The sequence below is a fragment of the Sciurus carolinensis genome, chromosome 9 (assembly GCF_902686445.1).
Source record: "Sciurus carolinensis chromosome 9, mSciCar1.2, whole genome shotgun sequence".
NCBI lineage: Eukaryota > Metazoa > Chordata > Mammalia > Rodentia > Sciuridae > Sciurus > Sciurus carolinensis.
Window position 1 is genome coordinate 63,316,421 of NC_062221.1, and position 12,936 is coordinate 63,329,356.

The window sequence follows — 12,936 nt, forward strand, 5'->3', positions numbered from 1 at the left end:
TCCCCCACTTCAAACACTTATGGTTTGGATGTGGGGTGTCCCCCAAAAGCTCAGGTGTGAGACAATTCAAGAAGGTTTGGAGGAAAAAATGATTGGGTTATAAGAGTCTTAACCCACTCAGTGGTAACTGAAGGTTGGAGTAGGTGAATCATTGGGGTCATGCCTTTGGGGTATATATTTGGTGAGCTCTCTGCTTCCTGATCGTCATGTGAACTGCTTTCCTCCACCATAATCTTCTGCCATGATGTTCAGCCTCACCTCGAGCCCCAAGGAATGGAGCTTGCTCTCTATGGACTGAGACCCCTGAAATCGTGAGCCCCCAATGAGCCCTGCTGGGAATTGTTCTGGTCACATCTTTTAGTCACAGCAGTGAAGAAGCTGACTAAAACAGGTTGTTTATTGCATAATGTTCTAAGTTATCAAGTTTGGCTTGAAAGGGAAATGCTTTTCCCATTCTCAGGTTTGCCCTGGACTGTGGCCACTTGAGAAATCCTCCACAGATTCAGGTCCTATTGGGTGGGTCCCATCAGCTGTAGCATAGGACAGTGCCCTCAGTGGTGCCTCCCTAAACAATGGTGCCTCCCAGGCTTAGGCTACATCCCCCACAGGACTTTCTGTCCACCAGGCACCTGGCACCTACCATCACGGTACTAGGATAGAGACTCCAGAGTAGAATCCAACTTAGCAGGGAGGCGATGCTCAGGTAGCCTCAGCTCTCTCTTAGATGCTGAGGGCCCAGGCCTTTGGGATAATATTTAGCACAACAGGAATTGACTCGATTATCTGCTCTGTTTCTCTTTTCCCCTTCTCTGTCTCTTGCAAGTGATGCTGTTCTCTGAAGTCACTGTCCCACCACCTGGCCACCTTGATCAGGTTGCATTCTGTGCTTCTTCAAAGCATGACTTAAGGGCTCCTGCTTCCACCATGGAACTGTGTGATGAGGTGCTTTCTCCCTCCTTGCCCCACTTTTCTCATCTGTAAAATGGGGATTCAACGGCTCTACCATATGGGTTTGTTGTAAGATCAAATAACAGAATGACTGGGCTTTGCATAGTCATGTGACCCAGATCCATAGACTTGTAGGGGCCCACAGATAGCTCCTTAGCAGGAGCAATGTCAGCCGACAAGGCAAGCTTTCTCTTCATGCTAATGCAGAGGTTACACAATACTAGTGCAAACCTCCCCAGGTATAGTGGTTGAGAGGAAATCTGATTCCCCCTGTGGCTGAGAAGGGAGCAGGTGCAGTGGGTGTCTGTAGGCCATCATCCCAGGGTGACAAGAAGTGCTCAAATTATTGGAATGTTCTAAAAGAGAATTCTCGAGATTGCCCAATGTGCATGCACCATGTTTGATATAAGAGATGCCTGGCCAGCTCTTGAGAATTTAGGGAAATTTTTAAATGACAGATTTTAGAATCTCCATCAATTCTATATCCTGGATGTCATTCAAAGAATGATCTAAACTACTTTTAAAACTTTTTTTTTGAGGTACTGGAGATTGAATCCGAGACCTCAAGTGTGCTAGGCATTGTTCTTCCCCTGAGCTACACCCTCAGTCCCTAAACCAGTTTTTGAGGCCAGTGAGTTTCCTTTCATCAAGCTCCTGGGCTGATCTTACCTGAGAATAAAATAGCAGGAAGCTAGAAACCTCTCCACCTAAACCCTCTCCATTGCCCATCAGCCTGTCCTGCTACCTTAAAAAGCCACCACGAGAAGGCAATTCCTCTAGTCCCTATTGGGAACTAATCAGCCAGAAAGAGAGGTCAATATCTATGACTAGTCACTGAGCTATCTCAGGACTGAGCAGGGCAATTTTAATTTTAATGAGCATATTATTCTGCAGTTTGATCTTTTTCATTTAATAAATCTTGGATATCTCTCATTTCAGACTTGCCATGTGGACTTTTTAGTTGCTACATAGAGAAGGAAGAACCACCCCATAATCAGAGTTGTTTGACAACAGTCTAGCAAACTTGGAAGAAAGTGAGCTTTCTATCACTAGAAGTGGCCAAGCAGATAGCAGCTATAGGTTAGAGATGGCAAGGATTCCTGCATTGGGTAAGAAGGTTCTACAAATATAAGCCAATCTCAAAAAAACAAAGGAAGAATGATCTCGCTGATAAGCGGATGATGACACATAATGGGGGTGGGAGGGGGCAAGAATGGAGGAAGGAGGGACTATATAGAGGGAAAAGAGGCATGGGAGGGGTGGGGGGGGAAGGGAAAAAAATAACAGAATGAATCAACAACATTACCCTATGTAAATGTATGATTACACAAATGGTATGCTGTTACTCCATGTACAGAGAAAAAAACATGTATCCCATTTGTTTACAATAAAAATTAAAAAAAAAAGAACACTTACTTGGACTTTACTGAACAATTATTATGTCCCAAGCATAATTCCAAATAGGTTATCTCTTATGACACTCACAGAACTAACTCCATTAGTACACAGGAGAAAACGAAGTCTCTGGGAAGTTAAGAAACAGGTACAAAGTCACAGAGCTAGCAAGAGGCAGAACCTGGAATCAAATTTCTAGGGTCCAGGCTCTTGGTCTTCATGCTAACACCCACCCTCACAGGAGATCCCCAAGCAGGCACCCTTCCCTTTCTGGGGTTCAAGGAAGCCCCATTGCCAAGGTGGCTGCCATTGGTGTTCTATTCGACTGGATCTGAGTGACTGGTACCTGCCTTTGCTTAACCAGAGAGTAAGACCAGTGAAAGATGCCCAACTTTGAGGGAAGCCATCTTGGAGGAAGAAGACAGTAAGAATGTCTCCTCCAAGGCATGGTTATCCTTGAAGGGGCAGGAGGCCCCCTTCACAGCACAGTGGGTGTGCTCACCAGCTGACATCTAGGTCCCAGTACCAGGGACAACAGAGATCCCCAGGTCTTTCATGCTCCTCCAGGGGCTGCACCAGCCAGACCATGGATATTTTGATCTGATACTCTTCTGATCTGTGTGTACATGACCTAGCCTTGGGCCTGGAAGAAGATGAAACCCTTCAGGGCCTGGCATATCTTGTCCCAGCAACTAACTTCCTGGAAGTCAGCCAGTGCCAGGATGCTTGACCCATGCAGAACTCACTCCTGGAAAATCAGAATGTCTCAGTCACTCCCCAGAAAACTGCTGGGTGAATTTCCAACAGATGCCCTTCACAGAAAGGGTAGAAAAGCAGGAAAAAATTTCCTGGGCACAGATTCCTTAGGCAAACAATAGTTCTACAATCTTTCATTTACTGAGTGCCTGCTCTAAGCCAAGAACTTGACAAAATATGACTTCTACTGTTGTTTTTGCTGCTGCTACCACTCAAACCAGCTAACATGGATGGGGCACCTATGTCATAGGAAGTACTGGGAATGGGCCAGTGAAGCAGTTAAAGCGCTACATGGCCCGTGTCCAGATTCTGGTTGTCCACTTTCTGACTGTGACCTTGGGCAAATTATTGAAACTTTCTGTATCATACTTGTTTTCACCCATAAAATAGAAATAAGAAGACTATGTTGTTTGGAGATTAAATGAGATAAGACATAGAAAGCATAGTATCTAGCACTAAGTACATATTGTCTTCTATTTTTATTAGCATCTCATTTATTATTAGCAAAAATATTTACTTGGCCACTATTACTGTTATCGCTCCCTATTTTATAGATGAAAAAAGTAAAGTGCAGAGGTTTCCAGTAAATTTCCCAAAATTAAACAGCTAATAAATAGCAGTGACAGAATTTAAACCCAACTTTTTCTGGCTCCAAAACACTCATTCTTACTTGTCAACTAAACTGCCTCCAGGGACTCCTGGAGCGTAACATAAACATTCAGGAGTTCTTGACATTGTTTCTAGTCATTGATATTATGCTGAAATGTTAGATATTCCCACTGATAGGAATAGGCTGCACATCTGGAAGAATTGCTTAAAGTGATAGAAAGGCCGGGGGCCTTCCACAAGGAATTCAAATAACAAATCTTGTAAATGGTGGCAAGTGAGAATCCAAATGGAGTAGGTTGCTGGGGAGACCCCAGGGCAGGCCAGGAGACTAACATGCCCTTTCTTGGTCTGCCACTAACTTTCAGCATGACCCAAGAAGTTATCAGCTGTCCCTGGAGTGTTTGTGAGGTTGAGAGTCAATACCCTTCAAAAGGTTTCATGAGTCAATGAATATCTTCATTCAGTCAGTCACTCACCATTTTATTGACCACCTACTTTGTACCAAGAACCATTTTAGGAGCTGGAAATGCAAAACTAACAGCAATGTGCTTGTGGTCCTTGCCTTCACAGAACTTGGAGGGGGAGAGAGAAGCAAATCAATAAGGACCACAAAGTGAAGGTTGCTCAGAGAGCACAGAGCAGTAGCTTCTCAAGGAAGGCTCCTGACCCAGTTCAAGGGCCAGGTGAGTTTTCCTGGAAGAGAAACATTTCTTCTGAGAACCAAAGATTAAGTAGGAGTTAAGGCAATGGGGGCACTAGAAAGAGATTTCTGAGAGGAGGGTACAGATTTGTGGTCTGTGAACCTGGTATATTTGATGAAGCAAGTGAAGTTTAGTGTGAAGTCACAGGCACAGGGGGAGAAACTGGCCAGAGAAGAGGCCAAAGGCAGGTGGGGCCCTGACTTCATGCCAGACTCTGTTACCCTGTTAAGAATGCTGATTTTTATCTTTAAATGGTTTGGAGGAGCCCCAAGGGTTTTAGGCTGACTTGTGATTTAGAAATATCACCCTGGCTCCATGGGGAGGCTGAATCAGAGACAGTAAGTAGCTATTACCACAGACTCTGCAAGAGATAGTCCTGCACCTGGTGAGGAGGCAGGCCCTGGAGAAAGCAGATAAGAGGAGAGGGCCACTGAGGTGGTAGAATGGGAAAGTCTTGGTCTCTGGTGCCTCAAGGGCATCCAGGAAGACTGCACCAGAGGAACTGGGCAGCCCCTGGGATCTGACCTCCAGCTCGGCCTCCCTGGGCCCTGAGCAAGGCCTTCTTTTCTTTACCCTGAACACGTACTCCTGGGTGACCTTGGTTCTCTCCATGGCATCGAATCCCTCTCTCTGTGCTCACATCTCAGGCCCTGATCTTTTGTCATCCTGAACTTCATTTGCATCCATCTAGTCACCAACTGGTCATCACATGCTAGCCAGCTCTGAGTCACAATCTTCTTTTATTGGTACCGGGTATTGAACTCAGGGGCAGTCAGCCACTGAGCCACATCCCCAGCCCTGTTTTGTTGCTGAGGCTGGCTTTGAACTCCCGATCCTCCTGCCTCAGCCTCCCCAGTCCCTGTGATTCCAGGCATGCGCCATCGTGCCTGACTGAGCCACAATCTCAATGTGCTAAGAAGGACGCTTCTGTCTCTTCCACTTCTCCGCTTCCTTTTGGGACCATCATTTCAGTAAACAGCACCACTCTCCACCAGCCTGCTTTCAAACACGGGCTGCCCACAGCCATGGAGAGCAGCGTGGCCCCTGCAGCATGACCATGCACCTCTGCAACTCTGGGTTTGGCTTAGCAGGCAGTGGTGAGGGGCTGGAGGGAGAGAGCAATTATCGGCCTTCAAGACTCTGCCTGCGCTGTTGGCAGGAATGTTTTTTCCCTGGGTGTCAATACAAGCCCAGGGTCATTTTTCAGGGCCTGCCAATGGCTGTAATTGCATAGGCCTGAGTGGCTCTCCAGAGAATCCCTGCTGCTCTCCATTCTCTCCTCCCGGACACTGCTCTATAGACGCACCCCAGGCCATGGATCATGTTTTTCACATAACCCGTTAATTACTAAATAAAACAACCCAGCTTTCAACCTGATTAGCCCAGATTAATGGCCAGCAGCGGGTTTCACGCGCCTGCACAATTTATCACAGAAAAGAACTGTGTCTTTAATGATTTAGCTACCTGGCCTAGCAGGACCTGCTCAGGGCCACAGCCCCTGAGAGGAGTTAATTGCTGTTCTTCGTTTCTGACCTGGAAAGGCCCAGGTGACAGTTCCCATTAGCTAGGCTTGGCCTGCCTGATGACAAAGGATGGCAGGAAACCCTTCCCTCCCACTTTGTTTGGAAGATATATGGAGGTCAAGTGTCCCCAGCCCCACCACCCCAGCTGCCAGAAGAAACAGGTTGACTCAACCTGTACATTTACATGCCTCCCCCTCGGCTCTGGCCTGTCTTCTTCAAAATGCTGAAAAAAGTGAATCATTTTTTTGGTCATTAATCGATAAATTTCATCAAAAAGTTTAAGGAGCTTTCATCAAATGAGAAAACAGTTCATTGTTTTGATTCCTTTTTGTTGCATTTTAGCTTTTCTAGGAGGGCGATAGAGTGACAGAATTTTTTAATCATTTATCATAAAAAGATCCTTTGATCAAAAGACTTTTCAAATGTCAAAACTATTCCCCAACATCTGACCCAGCTGTTGTGTTTTCTAGATAAGGACACAAAGGAAAGGGCTGGGGCCGGTTATACGAGGTGGCCCCACGAGTCAGTGGCCGCACAGATTAGCGCTCGGGGCTCTTCCAAAGCAGCCAGCACTGCCAGACCAAGGCCACCAGGGGGCTGGCAAGCCCTCTTGAGTGTGAAGTACAAAACAGTCCTGGAAGGGGTCATCAGACACTGAGTACCTCTAGACAGCTTTTTACTTACTAGTACCGGAACCTGTGAGAGAGAAACTCTTACTTGTTTTTCTAGGGAGAAGTCCAAGCAATTATTTTGTACTAGAACAGTGCCACCCAGTAGAACCTCCTGCAGTGATGGAAATGTTCCACGTCTGCATTGTCCCAGACAGTGGTCACTACTTCCAGGTTTGCCTTATGGCCATGGTGACAAAGTTTTCATTGTTGTTATATAGAAATACAATTTATTTTCATGTTACTCTTGTATCTTATAAGCTTACTGAACTCATTTATTTGTTCTACTTTTTAATTTATGGAGTTTATTTTTTTAGAGAATTTCAAAGTTTAAAAAAAATGGGTGCAAAGAAAAATTGGATAGATGTTGGCCTCCCACATCTATGGGCTGTGCATCCATGGACTCAATTAACTACAGGTCCAAAATATTTGAAAAAAAAACTACATTGGCACTGAATACGTACAGACATTTTTTCTTGTCATTATTCCTTAACACTATAGAACAACAAGTGTTTATACAACATTTACATTGTATTAGGTATTACATGCCATCTAGAGAGGGTTTAGAGTCTATGGAAGCACATGTGTGGGCTAGATGGGAATACTATATCATTTTACATAAGCGACTTAAACATCCATAGATTTTTGTGTCTGTAGAGGGGAAAGATCCTGGAACCACTGTCCCATTGTGCCAAGTGGCTAATACCCAAGATTTCTCATATACATCATCCAACTGCCTCCCCTATTAACATCCGACATTGGTGCAGTACATTGGTACAACTGAAGGACTGTATCGACACATCATGACTAGCTGAAGTCCATAGTTTAGGACCATGTGTGTCATCCATCCTCTGAAAAATGCATACTACCTTGTATCCACCATTACAGCATCATTCAGAACATTTCACTGCCCTAAAATCCCTCTGTGTTCTCCTGATTCATCCTCCCTCCCTCTGCAAAACCCTGGCAACCACTGATCTTTCCATTGTCTCTAGAGGTTTGCCTTTTCCAGAATGTCGTATAGCTGAAATCATATAATATGTAGCCTTGGCATATTTTGGATAACTGTTTTTAGTGACTGTCTCTTTTGCAAATGTTTTCTCCCAGTGTGGATTCTTCCTTCTCATTTTCTAATGTCTTTGGCAGAGCAGGCTTTTCTAATTTAATGAAGCTCAGTTTATCACTTCTTTCCTTCCTGGACTCTGTCTTTGGTGTTATTCCTATCAGTTATTCCTATCAAGTCCTCAACAGCACAGGGTGTTCTAGATTTTCTGCTATGTTATTTCAAGGGCTTTAAAGTTTCACTGTATACATTTGGGTCTACAATCCCTTTGAGTTAACTTTTGTGAAGAATATAAAGTCTGTGTCTAGATTAATTTTTTTGCATGTGATTGTCCAGTTGTTCTTTTGTTGAAAACACTGTCTTTCCTCCATTGTATTGTCTTTGTTTCTTTGTTGAAGATCAGTCGACTATACTTATGTGGGTTTATTTTCGGTCTCTCTATTCTGTTTCATTGATCTATTAGTCTATTCTTTCTCCAATACATGGTCACTGTAGCTTTATATTAAGTCCTGAAGTCAGGTAGTATATAGTCCTCCAACTTTATTCTCCTTCAATATTGTTGGGAAGAAGTGACATCTTATAATACTGAGTCTTTCTCTCCATGAACATAAACCGTTTCTCCGTTTCTTTCACCAGAATTTTATAGTTTTTTACTAATGTCTTATAAATATTTTGTTACATTTATACTTAAGTATTTCATTTGGAGGGGATGCTAATATAGATGGCATTTGTTGTTAATTTCAAATTCCAATTGTTTATTTTTGGTATGTATGAAAGTGATTTATTTTTGTATATTAACCTTATATTTTGCATCTTACTCTGTTTATTAGTTCCAGGAAGTGTTTTGGTACATTTATTTGTTTTGTTTGATTTGTGAGTGCTCTTGGATTTTCAATGTGAACGATCATGTCATATAAGAATAAAGATGAAGCTGGGTACAGTGGTGCAGGTCTATAATCCCAGCAACTCAGGAGGCTGAGGCAGGACGACTGGCAGTTTGAGGCCAGCTTCAGCAACTTAGTGAGGCCCTATCTCAAAATAAAAAATAAAAAATGATCCAGGATGTAGCTCAATGGTACTGTCCTTGGTTTCAAGTCCCAGTACTAAAAAAGAAGAAGAAAAATGGTTTCATTTCTTCTTATTTCCAAACAAACATTTGCTTTTATTATCATGCTTTTCCCCACTTTCTTTTCCTTTTTTTAAAAAATCTAAATTTCAATATGGGTAAGTAGCAAAATGAAGTCCTTAACCTCTAATCTTATTTTCAAATCTTACCACTGCAGTTAAGTGGTTGAAGCAGCCTTTTCACTAAGACCATACTGAAAGTGAAGCAGGAAGAAAGCTCTTGCTCCTCCCATATCCAAAGCCAAAGCAAAGACCTTGAAAAAGGCCAAGGAGCAGCACTGAAAGGCATGCAAAGTCAGTAAAGTAGTTCCACATGTCACCCATCTCCCAAGACGTGGATGCTTAGGCTGCTCAAATAGCCTCAGAGGAGCACCCCAGCAAACAGGTTGAACCATTACCCACCGAGTTCCAACTGATTTCTGTCTGCCGTGAGGAGGACAGAAGACAGCACCATAACAAGCACCAGATCAAACAGGCTATGAAGAGCTCTGAGACACTGATGTGGCCCAGGTCAATATCCAGGTCAGGTGTGATGGAAAGAAGAAGGCACACATTCAACCAGCTCCTAATTATGATGCTTTGAATGTTGTCAACAAAACTGGAATCATCTAAACTGAGACCTGTTGGTTAATTCTAAATATACACTTTTTTTACCTTAATAAAGTAAAATAAGTGACTGAAGTCATGAAAATTTCTATATGAACTGTTAATAATTAGGAACTAATGAAGCAATTCTTGTTCTAAGTGAAAATCATTCCTTTTTGCAACTCAGAATTTCCTGGAAAGATTGATTTCTTCCTCCAAAGGACTTCTCCTTTGAAGTTCCCTTAGCAAGAATCTGTTTATGATGAAATTTCTCAGTTTTATTTGTCTGACATGTCTTTAATTTGTTCTTTTTCTTGAATGATACACTAGTTTGGTTCATAATTCTTGGTTTATTCTTTTTTTCTTTTGTACTTTTTCTTTCTGTTGACTTCAACAATACACATTCTGTATATTGTTTAGATCTTTCTTTTAGTTCATTAATTCTTTCTCTAGGTGTTTGAAATTCATGTTTAGTATAAATTTAGGTTTTTCTCATTAATTTAGTTTTTAATTATAATAATTATTTTTTCTCATTCTTAAAATTCTATTTGTTTGCTTTCCACAAATGTCTGAGAATTTTGAGATTGTTTCTTGCTCATGCATTTTATTCCCTCTTGTTTCCTGAAACTTCTTTTATTTTCTTAGAATGTACTTTTTAAAAACTTCTGTGGTCTATATTCCATTTTTCATGGGCTTTAAAATTTTTGATTGTGAGCTCATATGCAGCTGAATTTATCTGTGGGAACGCGTGAGGTTTAGCTTTTAAGTGCATGATTACAGAAAGAATATGCATTTACTTTGGTCAGGTGACCCTGAGATGCTAAAATTCCAGACTAAAGTTAATTCTTGGGGCTGTTGGCGTAGCTCAATGGTACAACACTCGTTTAGCATGTGCGAGGTCTGTGTTCAATCCCCAGTGTAGTAGGGAGGTAGAGAATTGGACAAAGTAAAGTTAGTTCTTCTAGTCAACATAAACGTATGGATGTTTGGATGTAATCCCTTGTGCATATGAGTGATGAGTCTTATTTTCACTTTCCTAGGTGACTTTTTCTAGGCCAGCCTTTATTCAAACTGTAGCTTTTGATATTTCCTATTTTCTCTGGTGTCTCAGCCTCGTTCTTACTAAGGTGAAATGTCTAGTTCTGTCCCCTGTAGGGCCATTAAAACTCAAGTTTGTTTCAGAGATTGACCAACATTCTCAGGATAGCTGCATTTTAACACTAACTCACTCATCAGCTTTGTTTCCTGGTAAGTTCCTTTCCTCTCAGTTCAGTTCTAAACTCAGGCCATTAGTTCTATACTTAAAAGTATGCAGGTGCTATAGTTTGGATTTGGAATGTCCTCCACAGGTCCATGTATTAAAGGTTTATTCTTCAGAGTGGCCTTATTGGGAGATGATAGAAACTTTTAAGAGCCGGGGCCTAGGGGGAGGTATTATCGAAGGACATTGTGGGAAGACTTTCTCATTCTCTCTTTCACTTTTTGGGGTCCCACCATAATGTGCTACTGCAGAGCCAAAACCTGGACTGAAACTTCTAAAACCATGAGCTGAAATTAATCTTTTGCCTTCGATTTGTCTAAGGTATTATTTACAGTTATGGAAAGCTGATAAGCATAGCATGTTATATTTTGTCCAGAATATCTTAATTTTTTTTTTTTTTTACTTCAGGAGGGGTTTCCAGGCTATTTAACTATCTTCCAAAAATGCCATAGCACAAGTTTCTCTCTGAAAGTATCACCTTTTACGCTGTGTCAAATGTCATTTCTACTTTGAAGAGATAGATTATGTGTATATTTAAAACATCTACAAGGTAGCATACTACTGACAACTACCTATCACAGTGAAGGGTGGTTAATTTGGAAGAATTTGCTTTTTCACAAGAGAAACCCATGTAGCACATTTTTAAGTGCCTGGCTGTGGTATAACCTGTGGGATCTTCATGGTGTCTTGCCATCTGTCATTTAAAATAATTCTAAATACACCTAACTGGGCATATGTGAACCACAGATCCTTGTAATAAGCTGAGAGTGATAGAAAAAATGAGGGTTTCTCTGTTAAGCTGTCCAAGTTAAAGATATCTTCACCGACGTATCTTGGCCAAGGGTGTCATTAATGTGAACAAAACTTAAATTCAACACTTTGTAATCAAACAAAAATAAATGGAAGTGCTTATATTTTTTTCCCCTACCTGGCTAGGCTCGCCCTCCCCTGGGGTACAGGTATTAGGCCCCACAAGAAAATGTTTTGGTTGTTACCAGTTGGGGGAAAGCACCTCTAGCATCTATTGAATGGAGGAATTCTGGCTTACACATCCCATAATGCAAAGGACCTGTTTGGTTAAAACAATCGAAGCTGTCAATAAGCACTAATTAAAGAACAATTTCTCAGTGTGGCAATTTCAGTGTTTTACTTCATTCCTCACTGCTGCCCTTCAGGGTCCTCCTGATTCAGAGTCCCTGGGCTGTGCTTCCTTCTCCAGGTAATCCACATCTTGTCCATGGGTGTTCTTCCAGGGCTTAACATGCTTCTGGGCTTGGCCTGTGGATTGTTCTCCAGCTGAAGCTTTTCTGATCGACTCTCTGCCTCTGGACTAAATGCTGCCACAGGTTTCAATAGAAAGGTCTTCTCATAACTTACTTCAGGTAATTATTCAGATAACATCATTATTTTAAACCAAAAAGACCAGCAAGCAAAGGATAGAGGTGTTTATTTTTCTCATAAAGCAAATTTGGGTGACTGCAATGCAGTATCTCACAAGGTCACTGGGCTCTGGTCCTAAGAGTCAAAACAGAGGTGGGGTGGCCAGAAGTGTTTGGGGGGGCGGGAGTCCCAAGAATGGAATCAATACAGTGGGGGCGGGGTTACAGGGAGATCTTCTAAGTCCCATATTTGAGCTGAAGAGACCCACATGGCATTTCTAAAGCTCAGGATGAGTTGGTAAACCAGGATCAGGGCAGACAGGCAAGGCAGGAGGCCAAAGAGGGCCAGAAATGGAATACAGAACTCCAAACTACTCACTACAGGGGCTTCAAGGACTGTTTGCTAGAAATTAGAGGGAAGCTTTTCACCTATTTCTGTTCAGTCATGTCACAATCCAGCCCCGATTAAAGAGTGAAAGGTCAGTGCTGGTACAATAAGCCACAGTTGCTGTGAGGCATGTCCAGGACTCCAGTCCCCTGGGGGCCAGGTAAACCATTTGTCTCTACTTCTCCTCTGGAACTTACCTGCCCTGAGTCCAACCTGTGTCCAGAGGCAGTCTAGCCCATGGGTGGCTTCCCACTTCACAGAATGTCCAGCCCTCAGATCTCACGTTCTGCATCCTTGACTGGCATTTTATAGATGAAGACATGGAGGGAATCACAGCTCCTGGTTCCCGTTCCCAGGCAGCCTTTCATTTTTGAGGAAGGTGTCCTTGGCCTGAGGGGCCTGAGAGTAGGCTTTCACCTTGACTTCATGGGCTCAAAAAGGGAAGGGAGATGGGTCAGAAGTGACGATGGAAGTGATTCACTTTTGTCTAGAGGAACATTTAGCCCAAACTGGAACCCAATTCTCAGTCTAAGGA